At 38.3% G+C, this 14,004-nt stretch overlaps 1 protein-coding gene across 5 annotated transcripts in view; it reads left to right on the top strand.

Annotated features, from left to right (window-relative positions):
* Cdh18 (cadherin 18) overlaps positions 1-14,004 on the top strand; it is a 1,064,923-nt gene that overhangs the window by 751,792 nt on the left and 299,127 nt on the right. The gene's annotated exons all lie outside the window — the stretch shown is intronic.

Genomic DNA, 14,004 nt, shown 5'->3' with positions numbered 1-14,004 from the left:
AGAGGGCCTCTGGAAGACTCTACCCAAGAGAGTATGAAAGCAGATGCTGAGACTCAAAGCCAAATTCTGGGCAGAGTTCCCATGAAAGAAGGGGGAGATAGAAAGACCTGGAAGGGACAGGAGCACCACAAGGAGAGGAACAGAAGTAAAAAAATCTGGGCAAAGGTGTATTTTCTGAGACTGACACTCCAACCAAGAGCAATACATGGAGATAACCTATAACTCCTGCACAGATGCAGCCATGACAGCTTAATCTCAAAGTGGGTTCCCCAGTAATGGGAACAGGGACTGTCTCTGACATAAACTCAGTGCCTGGCATTTTGATCACCTCTTCCTGGTGGGGGGGGGAGGGTCAGCTTTACCAGCCAAGTCCTGATGAGACCTGATAGTCAAAGGTCAGAGGAAGGGGAGGAGAACCTCCCCTGATCAGTGGACTCTGTGAGGCTCAACAGGGGAAATGAAAGATTTAGGTTGGGATTGGAAGGGGATAAGGGAGAGAGAGAAAGCTGGGAAACAAAGTGAATGAACTGTCATTAATAAAAAATAATAAAGTTTTAAATTTAATGAAAAGCAAAAATGTAAAAGAAAAAAACAACTTACATAGCAACCCTACACGAATACAAAGGATGAGCAATCACACTATGTGATGTCTTTAATCCAGAAAACCAATAATACTGAAGATGTCATTTAAATCTTTCTTTTCTTTTATATCTATGCCAGAGGTATTATTTATTATCATTACTGTTACTATTATTATTATCCGGTTACAGTTTCCCGTTCCTCACCTTCTTCTAGTCCCTCCCTTTCACCTCAATTCCCCATCATCTTTTTCTCCTCCCTTTTTTCTCAGAATAGGTTCAGATATCAACAGTTTGGCATGTCAAGTTGCAGTAGGACTTGACACATCTTCTCCTACTGTGGCTAGACAAGGCAGACCAGCTGGTGAAAACAGAGTCAGATACAGCTCCTGATAGTGCTGTTAGGAATCCCACATGAAGACAGAGCTACACCACTGTTATATATGTGCAGAGATTCTAGGTTTGTCCCAAGTATCTTCTTTGGTTGGTGGTTAAGACCCTGTGAACACCCATTGGCCTAGATTTGTTGTTTTCTTATGGTGCCTTTGGCTTCTCTGGCTCCTTCATCACCTAGAGCTACTATTTTTAAAGAGGGGTATCTGACAGCTGAGGCCAGATGAAGGCAGATATTTTGGCTCTAGATATGTAAGTTCATTCTCGTTCTGCAGTGGTGTTATAACTGGGATGCCAGGGGAGAAGATGGTGCCTGCCGATGTGATCCATAATGGAATTTTCCACTGAGTCCACTAATTTGTGCTAGTCCCTTCAGGAATTACTCATGAATGTGCCACTAAATGTTATGTTTACAGCTCATTGGGCATTCATCAAGGTAGAAAAATTGACACATAAAATCTGCCAAGACACTAACTGTGACTAAAACACAGCCATGGGATATGGTATAGAGTCTTCAAAAATACAGTAGAAAATATTATCTCTATATAAGTTATCATTATTTAAAAGCATTCTAGAACAGCACTAAATATGGAAAGATGGTTTGGGAGATATTGAAGGACAAACAGTATGCTTCAGAATGTTTTTTGAATATGCATGTGATTTAGCTAATATAAATAAATAACTAAATCTACTTCTTCCAACTTCTGTCACATTTCTTGAGAAAATTTGATCCACATTTGGAGGCCAAGATGGGAAATAAAAGTAGAGCACTGTTTGGCTTCTGCTGTGTCAGATAATTACCTTCAGAATTCTGAAACTGAAAGCCAGTTGTGATAGAAGAGGTTTCTGTTCTTGGGAAACAGAAATTCTATAGTGTGCTGCTCTAATATCTGATGGATAGTCATGGAAGTTAACTTTCCACGTAGAGATAATGAGTAAATACCACATTTAGTTATGTTTGATAGGAAACATATTAAGGTAAATAGAATTTCAGAAAGTTAAGATGTCCTAAAGTAAGGTAATTATTATATATCTAATTTATTTCTGTTTTGAATGCAAAACACAATTATTCAACACTTATTAATAGAAGTACATTTCAGGAAATTGTTTTAAATTTCTTCTTGAAGGCACTTAGTTCTATGAATTTTCCTCTTAACACTGCTTTCATTGTGTCCCATAAGTTTGGGTATGTTGTGCCTTCATTTTCATTGAAGCCTAGGAAGTCTTTAATGTCTTTCTTTATTTCTTCCTTAACCCAGCTGTCATAGAGTAGCAAGTTGTTCAGTTTCCATATGTTTGTAGGCTTTTTGCTATTTCTGTTGTTGTTGAGGTCCAGCTTTAGACAAAGGTGGGTCAGATAGGATACAAGGAATTATTTCAATCTTCTTGTATCTGTTGCGGCTTGCTTTGTGACCAACTATATATATCTATTTTGGAGAAGGTTCCATGAGGTGCTGAAAAGAAGGTGTAGTCTTTTGAATATGGGTGAAAAGTTCTGTAAACATCTCTTAGGTCCATTTGATTTAGGGTCTCTGTAAGTGTCCTTATTTCCCTGTTTAACTTCTGTCTGGATGATCTGTCCCTTGGTGAGAGTGGAGTGTTGAAGTTTCCCTCTAGTAAGGGCTTGGGATAAATGTGTGATTTCAGCTTTAATAATGTTTAATTTACAAGTGTAGGTGGTCTTGTATTTGGGGCATAGATTTTCAAAATTGTGATGTCCTCCTGATGGAATTTTCCTCTGATGAGAATTAAGTAATTGTTCGTTAAATGCTTAGTGGACATGTGTGTGTTTGTGTGTGTGTGTGGGGGTGAGGTGTTTATATAAGTTTGTGTGTGTATGTGTGTGTGTGTCTGTATTTGAAGATATTGCAGCATTTCTGGCTCCCTAGGGTGTACACACCTTGTTTTGGAGAGAACTGATCAATATATTGTGCCCAGAATTTATCACATTTCTCACCACATACAGTTCTTCCTTTACTTTCAAAGAGGTAAAGTGACTCTTTAGGCAATATTTACCTGGGTGGTAATTTATATGTTTATATTTCTAACCTAAAACTTTTTTCAGTTTGAGTCTTCTCTAGGCAATGTAACATTAATGTATAATCTTGATTTGTTGCCATCTCAAAATTAAACAGAGTAAAAAAGTAGTCTCTGAGCCTCTTTTCTAAAGTGCAAGTTAGTAAAAAATTGAAAACAAGACACATACTAGAGGTGGAGGTGTTGAACAAGTATAAAAATGCCCTCAATTTTTTTAAATTATTATAAAACTCAAGGACCGCCTTGGAGGTAGAGACCTAGTCTAACTGCTTGGGACATTGAGACTGGGAGAATCTCTAATCTGTGTACAGCTGGGCAATTTATTGACACGTCCTTTTTTTATTATTGACTTGTTTATTCACTTTGTATCTGGCTGTAGACCCTCCTCCTTCATCTCCTTCCAGTCCCATTCTCCCTCTCTCCTTCCACTCCTCCCATACCCCTCCCCTAGTCCACTGATAGGAGAGGACTTCCTCCCCTTCTATCTGACCCTAACCTATCAGGTTTCATCAGGACAGGCTGCATCTTCTTCTGTTTCCTGGCAAGGTTGCCCTTGCAAAGGGAGGTGATTCAAGAATAGGCCACGGAGTCCATGTCAGAGAGTCTCAGCATATGGAGACTGAGCTGCCTACCTGAGCAATGTGTCTAGATGCACTCCATGCATGGTTGTTGTTTGGCACATCCATCTGTGCAGGATCTCTGGTCCCAGATTTCTGTGCTCTGTTGATCTCCTTGTGGATGAAGAAAATTTTAAAGTGAAGGTCTTCAAATGCAGCTCGGTGATTGCTTACCACTCACAATGCTCTGGATGGAATCCCTAGGACCATCACACCATTTAAGATCATTCTTTCTCTCTACAAAAGCTTTCTCTTTTCCGTAATCACAGAACAATCCACACAGAAGGCCACTTACCTCAGATCATGGTTCATGTGACTTCAGATCACTTTTGTGTAGTCCTAGTCAGTGCCTCGGTTGCAATATCTCAGATCTGTCTATTTCTCTTTTCTTTGTGTCTTTTTTTTAATTTTTATTTTTCTTTTTAGTTACATTTTGTTAACTCTGTGTCCCAGCTGTATCCTGCTCCCTCATTCACTCCCCAATCCCACACTCCCTCCCTGGTCTCCTCCCTGCCCCTTTCCAAGTCCACTGTTAGGGGAGGACCTCCTTCCCTTTCATTTGACCCTGTTTTATCAGGTATCTTCAGGGCTGGCTGCAAAGTCCTCCTCTGTGGCCTAACAGGACTGCTCCTCCCCTGAGGGGGGTGTCAAAGAGCCTGCCCTTGAGATCTTGTTAGAAATAGTCCTTGTTCCCCTTACTTTGGAAAACTACTTGGTTACTGAGCTACCATGGGCCACATCTGAGCAGAAGTTCTAGGTTATATCCATAGATGGTCCTTGGTTGAGTGTCAGTCTCAGAAAAGACCCTGTGCCTGGATATATTTGGTACTTGTAGAGCTCCTATCCTTTCCATATCATACTAACTCCCCTTCTTTCATATGATTCCCTGCACTCTGCCGAGGGTTTGGTTATGAGTCTTAGTGTCTGCTTTGAAACATTGCTAGGTAGAGTATTCAGATGCCTTTTGCGGTAGACTCCTGTCATGGGTTCAATGCACATCCCATTTATCTTTCTAAATGAGGATTGATCATCCTCACCCATGTCCACTTTCTTGATTATCTTCTTTAGGTGTGTAGATTTCATTATGTTTATCATATCTTGTAGGTCTTCACAGTTCTGAAAGATGAGAAGTACAAGGAAGATAAAAACAAGGTATAGGCATGCTGAGAAGGCTTTAGTTCAAGTCAGAAGACAGTGGAAATCATTACTCATGTAAGGAGAATCAAAAATGGAGATGAGACTGAAAGTCAGGGGGAGAGGGAGAGATAGAGAAATGAGGAAATGATCAAAGCCCTCAACATAAAACCAGACACACTAAATCAAAGAAAAGGTGGGGAAGAACCTAGAACTCATTGGCACAGGAGACAACTTTCTGAACAGAACACCAACACAGGCTCTAAGAGCAACAATCAAAAAATGGGACCTCATGAATCTGAAAAGCTTCTGTAAAGTAAAGGACACAGTTATGAGAACAAAACACAGCCTACAGACTGGGAAAGGATCTTTACCAAGCCTATATCTGACAGAGGACTAATATCCAGAATATATAAAGAACTAAAGAAGTTAAAAACAATAAATCAAGTAATCCAATTAAAAATGGGGTACAGAGCTAAACAGAGAATTGTCTCTACAGGAATGTAGAATGGCAGAGAAACACTTAAAAAAATGCTCAACATCCTTAACCATCAGAGAGATGCAAATCAAAACTACCCTGAGACTTCACCTTACACCCATCAGAATGGCTCAGATCAAAAACTCAAGTGAGAACACATGCTGGAGAGATTGTGGAGAAAGGGGAACCCTTCTCCATTGCTGGTGGGAATGCAAACTTCTGCAACCACTTTGGAAATCAATCTGGCGCTTTCTCAGACAATTAGTAACATTACTTCCTCAAGATCCAACTATACCACCCCTCAGCATATATCTAAAGGATGCTCAGGCACACAACAAGGACATTTGCTTAACCACGGTTGTAACAGCTTTATCTGTAATAGCCAGAACCTGGAAACAACCCAGATGTCCATCAATAGAGGAAAGGATGCAGAAATTGTGGCACTTTTACACAATGGAATACAACTCAGCAATTAAAAACAAGGAAATCATGAAATTTGCAGGCAAAATGGTGGGACCTAGAAAAGATCATTCTGCATGAGGTATCCTAAAAGCAGAAAGACACACATGGTATATACTCACTTATATAGACCTATAAGTTAGAATAAACATACTGAAATCTATACACCAATAAAGAAGATAAAGAAGAAAGAGGACCCGGGGTAAGATGATCAATCCTCACTGAGAAAGACAAATGGGGTGGACATTGGATGTAGGAGAAAACATGTAACAGGACAGGAGCCTACCAAGAGGGCCTCTGAAAGACGCTAACAGTGCATCAAAGCAGATACTAAGACTCATAACCAAACCTTCAACAGAGTGCAGGGAATCATTAGAAAGAAAGAGGAGTTAATACGACCTCGAGAGAACAGGAGCTCCACAAAGACCAATTATATCTGGATGCAAGTGTCTTTTATGAGACTGTTTCTCCAACCAAGGACCATGTTTGGATATAATGTAGAACCTCTGCTTAGATGTAGTCTGTGGTAGTTCAGTATCCATGTGGGGACCTTAGTAGGGGGAACAGGAACTATTTCTGACATGAACTCAATGGCAGGCTCTTTGACCTCTCCCCCATCCCCAGAGAAAGGAGCAGCCCTACTAGGACACAGAGGAGGACACAGTCCTGAAGAGACCTGATAAAGTAAGGTCAGATGAAAGGGGAGGAGGTGCTCTCCTATCAGTGGACTTGGAAAGGGGCAGGGAGGAGATGAGGGAGGAAGGGTGGGATTGGGAGAGAATGAGGGAGCAGGCTACAGGTTGGATACAAAGTTAATAAGCTGTAACTAATATTAAAAAAAAACAAAAATAAAATTAAAAAAGAAATGCTCAATGTCCTTAGTCATCAAGGAAATGCAATTGAAAACAAATCTCATATTTCACCTTACACATATCAGAATGGCTAAGATCAAAAACTCAAGTGACAATATATACTGGAGAGGACATGGAGAAAGACATTGCTTTGGGAATGTATTTGGGAATGTATCTCAGTTGCTGATGGGAATGTAAACTTGTATAACCACTTTGGAAATCAATCTCATGCCTTCTCAGACAATTTGGAATAGTGATTCCTCTATAGCACTCCAGCTATAGTGATCCAGCTATAGCACTCCTAGGCATATATCCAAAGGATGTTCTAGTACACAACAAGGACATTTGTTGAACCATGTTCGTAGCGGCTTTATTTGTAATAATCAGAATCTGGAAACAACCCAGATGTCCCTCAATGGAAGAATGGATATAGAAATTGTGCTACATTTACACAATGGAATACTACTCAGCAACTAGAAACAAAGAAATCATGAAATTTGCAGACAAATGGTAGAATGTGGAAAAGATCAACCTGAATATGGTACCCTAGAAGCAGAAAGATACACCCATTACATATTCACTTATAAGTGGATATTAAACATATAATATAGGATAAAAATACTAAAATCTGTACACCTAAAGAAGCTGAGCTAGAAGGAGGATCCTGGGTAAGATGATCAATCCCCACTCATAAAGACAAACGGGATGGACATTGGAAGAAGGAGAAAATAGGAAATAGAACAGGGGTACACCGTAGTGGGCCTTTGAAAGACTCTACCTAGCAGTGTATCAAGGCAGATGTGAATAAAGTGTAATTAATAAAAAATAAAATAAAATAAAATTATAGAAAAAAAAACCCACAACATCTTGTGAGCTGACTGTAAGCAAGTACTGTACTCCAAGTCTCCAATTTTAGAGAGGTTTCACTCATGCTGTTGTGGGCTTTTAGTGACACAACTGCCTTTCAGATGTTTTTGCTCTTATGAAAAGGTGATCACCCACATTCCTGTTGGTAACCCCAATAGAATTCATTGGTTCATTTAAGTTTAAAAAAAAAAAAAAGCAGATGCTGAGACTCATAACCAAACTTTGGGGAGAGTGCAGTGAATGAGAAAAGGGTAGACACTAAGCTCTGGAGAGGACAGGAACTCCACAAGGAGAGCAACAGAAACAAAATATCTTGGAACACTGGACTTCTCTGAAACTGACATAACCTAGAACCCATGCTAAGATATTGCCCATATCAGCTCAGTATCCAAGTTGGTAGCCTAGTAAGGGGAACAGGGACTGTCTCTGACATGAACTCAGTGGCAGTCTCTTTGATCTTCTCTCCATGATGGGGGAGTAGACATTCCAGGCCATAGAGGAAGACAATGCAGCAGTCCTGATGAAACCTGAAAAGCTAGGGTCAGATGGAAAGGGAAGAAGACCTCCCTTATCAGTGGACTTGGAGTTGGGCATGGAAGGAGATGAGGGAGGGAGGGCAGGATTGGGAAGGAAAGAGAGATGGCACTACGGCTGGCTTACAATGTGAATAAACTGTAATTAATATAAAAAATAAAAAAATAATTTAAAAATTAGTTCTATGATAAAATGTTCCATCCTTTTAGCTCAGCCATCTCCCTCTTTTGATCACCCTTACCTATAGGTTAATAATTAATAAACAACAGCTTCAGTTTATTATAAGATTCCTAGACTGAGTTTAATATAAGATTCACATTCCCAGTATTCCATGTTAACATTACTTGGTGTTGGAAATGGAAGGAAGCTTGACTACCATGCTGTATACAAGGAGGTGGAAAATTTGCCACCTCCTTCATCTTGCTTTCAACCACTAGGTGTTCAGTCCTTATTCTTTGGTGGGAAGATTACCAGTAATGAATAGAAAATCCTGCCCAGTTTTTAGAAATTTGCATTATAAGAAGAGTGTTGCCTACAGCAGGGCATTAAAAGCTTATCTTTCATCTACATAGAAGAACCTAAGTTATTACAAAATATCTTACAACAATGTAAGGAAGGAAGAATTCATTTTTTTTATGGTGAAGAGGAAGGCATTTCAGGAAAACCATGAGGCAGCTTGTCCTTAGTGTGTTTATTTCAATGTCCAAATCTTCTTGATGTATAGCTGTTGGTCTATATATTGTGAAACTCTTTTTCTAAGATTTTAATTGTAGCAGGTTATATTACATTAGTACCAATATTTATTGAAATACAAACATAGCTACTTTCCATGTTGCAGCCAATTCATTAGTAAGCCAGTTTATCTGAGTCAGAGAACAATATGAAGTACAATCAAAGAATATACTTGATGTTAATTTCTGATCTCTGTGTTCACACACATACAGGATATATGACCTGTGTGTATATGGGCACACACCAATGCACACATTGAAACATGCACATATAGCACACATAAGTTTAACAATAAAGGCTTTTTGGGTTTTCTCTTCTATGATGGCACTCATTCAAATCCTTAACCATTATTCTCATGTTTACGTATTTGATTCTGTCATATCTACTGTTTAATAACCCACTAACATTTTGATTTTCATATTTTACTCTGCCAGATGGTGTTTTTTCAATTGGATCGCTATTCTTGATGGTTTCGTATTGTTTGAACATCTTTGTAATTGCAGCCTTTTTTCCACTTTCATTTGTGTGCACTATGATTTCTAAATCTTAATGTGTGTCTGCAGATCTCACTTCTGAAAGCATACTTTTTCATGTTTCATAATGTTTTATTGTGAACATATGCTTATTTTTCATATGTAAGCCTCATATTCATCCATTGTGGTATGCATCTGCCTCAGCTGGATATGGGATAAAATCCTATTTCTGATTCAATTTAGCAGAACTTTATATTATTGTGGAAGAAAATTAATACAGACAATCACTACACATCTTCACAGGGGCTTGTCATGGAAAGGGACCAGATGAGCACGGCTCCTCCTAGTCACTGGGACTTGTTGTGCTATGGGGCAGCTATTTCAAGTTGGCTTGCTGTCTTTTTTTCCCCTACTGTTTTTACCTTCACTGATATTCCTGACCTGACTCTCAGAAGCCGCATCATTAGGCATGATTACTATAGTGGCAACAAAATACCACAGGCAAGGTGGTTTGCAAATGAGTTAACTTCTTGTAGTTTTGGAGGCTGGAAGTTTCAGAGGATGTTGCCATCAGGGTCTAATTGTATATAGGTCCTTTCAATTCTGTCATGAGAAGGAGAGGTGGGGATCATGCTGGGGTTGCTCTGAGAGGCAAGTTTATTCCGCTTTTGAAGCCTGTAGCCTTATCCTTTAATCATTTCTCAAGTCTCAGCCTTTAATATAATTATACTAGACTTTACTATTTAAACATATGAATTAGAAGCTCAAATATATAGATTTTAAATGTTGCTATTTTGGAAGGCAAATATTTCTGTCCAAACTGAGGTCATAGAACTCTAGGTATCAGGCTCAGAAACTCAAGCCTGACATCAGGATTGGTGATGGTTGTACCTCTAGATTCTTTCTTCATGTGAGGAAAAGCATGCAGGATTTGTCTTTTTGCATATTTCATGATGAATTCCATTCCAATTAACTTTCCTGCAAATAAATGATTTCATTTTTCTTTATGGCTCCACAACATATTTTTTTTAGATTTTTTTATTATTTAATAATTTTTATTTTTTATATTAATCACAGGTTATTTACTTTGTATCCCAGCCATAAACCTCCTCCCTCATTCACTCCCAATCCTACCCTTCCTCCCTCCTCTCCTCTCTGCCCCCTTCCAAGTCTACTGATAGGGGAGGTACTCCTCCCCTTCCATCTGACCCTAGCTTTTCAGGTATTTTCAGGACTTGCTGCAGTGTCCTCCTCTGTGGCCTAACAAGGCTATTCCTCCCTCAGGGTAAAGGGGGGGGGGGTCAAAGATCCAACCATTGAGTTCATGCAGGAAATAGTTCCCGTTCCCCTTACTAGGGTACCCACTTGGATACTGAGCTACCATGAGCCACATAGGAGCAGGCGTTCTAGGTTATATCCAAATATGGTCCTTGGTTGGAGAAACAGTCTCATAAAAGTTCCCTGTGCTCTGATATATTTGGTCCTTGTAGAGCTCCTGTCCTCTCCAGGTCATACTATTTCCCCCTTCTTTAATATATGACTACATAATATTTATTGCATACAGTTTCTACAGTTATCAACTCATGAATGTTCAGGCTGGTTTAATTTTCTTGGTGAATAGAGCAGCAATAATCATGGATGATTATGTTCTAGAGTATGTTGACATACATTCTGTTCTTCAAGTGCATACTCTCGAGTTTTATGGGTGATACAATAGTTCCATTTCCATAATAATTTTCTTTCTCCCTTCATTTTCCACAAAATTTCCTAATATTTTCTCTAGTTATTACAAAGTTTACATTCCCATAAGTTGTGACTAGTGTTTTGTGTTTCCCAAGTCCTTTGACAGGCTTCATTCTTATTTGTGTCCTTGTGTATAGTCATTCTGTCTGGAAGAGGCTAGAAACAACAAGAAAACAAAACAAAATAAAAACATAAAAAGGAGTTTTAATTTGTTTTTCTCACTATGAAACAGGTCAAATAAATTTTCAGCTATTCATTACTATTTGTATTTTTCTTGTGAATGCTTTCTTCTTTAGTTTAGTAGATCATTTGTTCTTTCAGATCTCTAATTCTCTCATTGTTGTTATACTCTTTCTATATGAATGCCCTTTATGATATTATCCTAGGATCCTCTGTGTTCTTGTAATGAAACAATTTAGCCAAAAGCAGTTTATGCAAGGAAAGTGTTTATTTTCCTGTTTCCAGTTCATAAGACATTTTTGAGGGAAGTCATGGTAAGACCTCCAGAGTAACCATAAAAGAATTAGACATATAATATAGGATAAATATACTAAAATCTATAGTCCTAAAGGAGCTAAACCATAAGGAAGACCCCAGGGAAAATGATCAATCCTCATTCAGAAGAGCAAACAGGATAGACATCAAAAGTAGAAGATAGGAAATATGACAGGAGCCTACTACAGAAGGCCTCTGAAAGACTTTACTGATTGGGGTATGGAAGCAGATGTTGAGACTCAGAGACAAACTTTAGGCTGAGTGCAGGGAATCTTATGGAAGAAGGGGGAGAAAGAAAGACCTGGAGGAAACAGGAGCTCTACAGGAGACAAACAGAGCCTCCTGACCCCCCCTCCTTTAGATGCCTGCAGAGACAAATACCCCAACCAAGGACCATGCATGGAGAGGACCTAGAACCCCAGCTCAGATGTAGCCCATAGGCAGCTCAGTCTCCAAGTGGGTTCCCTAGTAAGGGGAACAGGGGCTTTTTCTGACATGAACTCATTGGCCAGCTCTTCCATAACCTCCTCTGAAAGGGGGTAGCCCTGCCAGGCCTTAGAGGAAGAGGAGGGAGACAGTCCTGATGAGACCTCATAGGCTAGGGTAAGATAGAAGAGGAGGAAGACCTCCCCTATCAGTGGACTAGGGGAGGGGCATAGGAGGAGAAGAAGGAGGGAAGGTTGGTCTGGGAGGAGATGAGGTAGGGGGTCTACAGCCTGGAAACAAAGTCAATAAATTGAAATAAATAAATAAATAAATAAATAAATAAATAAATAAATAAATAAATTTTATAAAGAATAGCACATACTGGTTGCTCATAAGGTAATAATTAGCTAGATCTGCTAGATAGTCCATTACCACCCACATTAGGTATCATGTTGCCTACAGGAGACTAGGCTTTCCATTATCAACAAGAAACACAATCACTACTGGAAAAATTAAAGAAAACACAAATGGAGGAAATAATGGAGAGGAAGATTATATGTTTTTGTAGCTCATATTTTCTTTCTTTGATAACTGAAGCTAGAGCTGTTGCTTCATAGAGTAATTATATGTGTAACAATTTAAAAAATTATCATCTTTTTAAAATGACTATAATTTGTTGCAATCCCATCTGCGCAGTATAGCTATCCAGCTCTCACCAACCTTGCCAACACTTGCTTATTTTCTCTCTTTCTGAAATTTTAGCTCTCTTAATGGGTGATAAATGGTAACTTCTTGAGGATTTAATTTACATTTTCCTAATGACTAATGGTAACAAACGTCTTCTGTGTACTGATTGTTTTTATAATATTCTTCTGAAAAGTGTGCTTAAAATTCTTTGTCCATTTTGAATTAGTTTTTCTGTTTTCTTTTTCTTTCTTTTTTTTAGAGTCTGAAGTTTATTTTTTTCTTTTTTTAAACTTTTTTAATATTAGTTACAGTTTATTAACTTTGTAAAACAGCTGTAGTCCCCTCCCTCATTCCCTTCCAATCCCACCCTACCTCACTCATCTGCTCCCTGTCCCTTTCCAAGTCCACTGATAGGAAGGACATCCTCCTCTTTCATCTGACCCTGGTTTATCAGGTATCTTCAGGACTGGATGCAATGCCCTCCTCTTTGGCCTATCAGGGCTGCTCCTCCCTCAGGGGTGGGGGGACGTCAAAGAGCCCACCATTGAGTTCATGTCAGAAATAGTCCCTGTTCCCCTTGCCAACACTTGTTTATTTTCTCTCTTTCTGAAATTTTAGAGTACCCACTTGAATACTGAGCTACCACTGGCTACATGTGAGCAGAGGTTCTAGGTTATATCCATACATGGTCCTTGGTTGGAGAAACAGTCTCAGAAAAGACTCCTGTGCCCAGATTGAATGTTGTAATTTATAATTTTCAGAAACTGAATCTTTATCAAGTATATAGTTTGGTGATGTTCATCTACTCTATGGTTGATTTTTCAATTTATCAGTAAGGTTTGAAGTCCAAAATATTTAATGTTTGAAACTGTCATTTTTATTTATCTTTCTTATACAATCAATTTGTGGATTGTTAATCTTCTCTTTATTACTTATTGTTCTGTAATTTCATAAATACTCAAAATGTAATTGTATGCTATAGTGCATAAATTTTAAATAATTTCTATATTTTCTTTATGTTTTCTTCATAATAATTATTTTAAAGTGTGGTGTGTAATTTTGTATTTATTTATAAATTTTGTTTTAGTTCAGGATTTTTAAACACAATCCTAGTTGGTTGAGGATTACATTACGTGTGTTATCAAACTATGAACATTCATTCCTTCTGTTATGATCTAACATTTCATTTATGCTGGAGAATGCATTATGAAAAAAAAATAGGTACAGTGATATCCATGCAGAGTTTTTCTAAACATCTTCTAGATCTATTTTATATAGATGTTTCAAGTATTCTATTCTTATGTTTATCTTCTAACTCTGCAAAATCAATGATGATTATTAATATTATTAAATAGCAACTATGCAGATTTTATTGGATATTTCTCCTATAGAGTCTCATTTTCTATATATTCATTACTACTGGAATTGGGTTCATACTTTTAACTGTGTAATATTGCTGGGCAAACTCTTCTATCATTAAATATCCATATTGGTTCTGTA

This window comes from Meriones unguiculatus, chromosome 3, assembly GCF_030254825.1.
Source record: "Meriones unguiculatus strain TT.TT164.6M chromosome 3, Bangor_MerUng_6.1, whole genome shotgun sequence".
Lineage (NCBI taxonomy): Eukaryota > Metazoa > Chordata > Mammalia > Rodentia > Muridae > Meriones > Meriones unguiculatus.
This window is presented reverse-complemented; position numbering and strand designations above follow the sequence as displayed.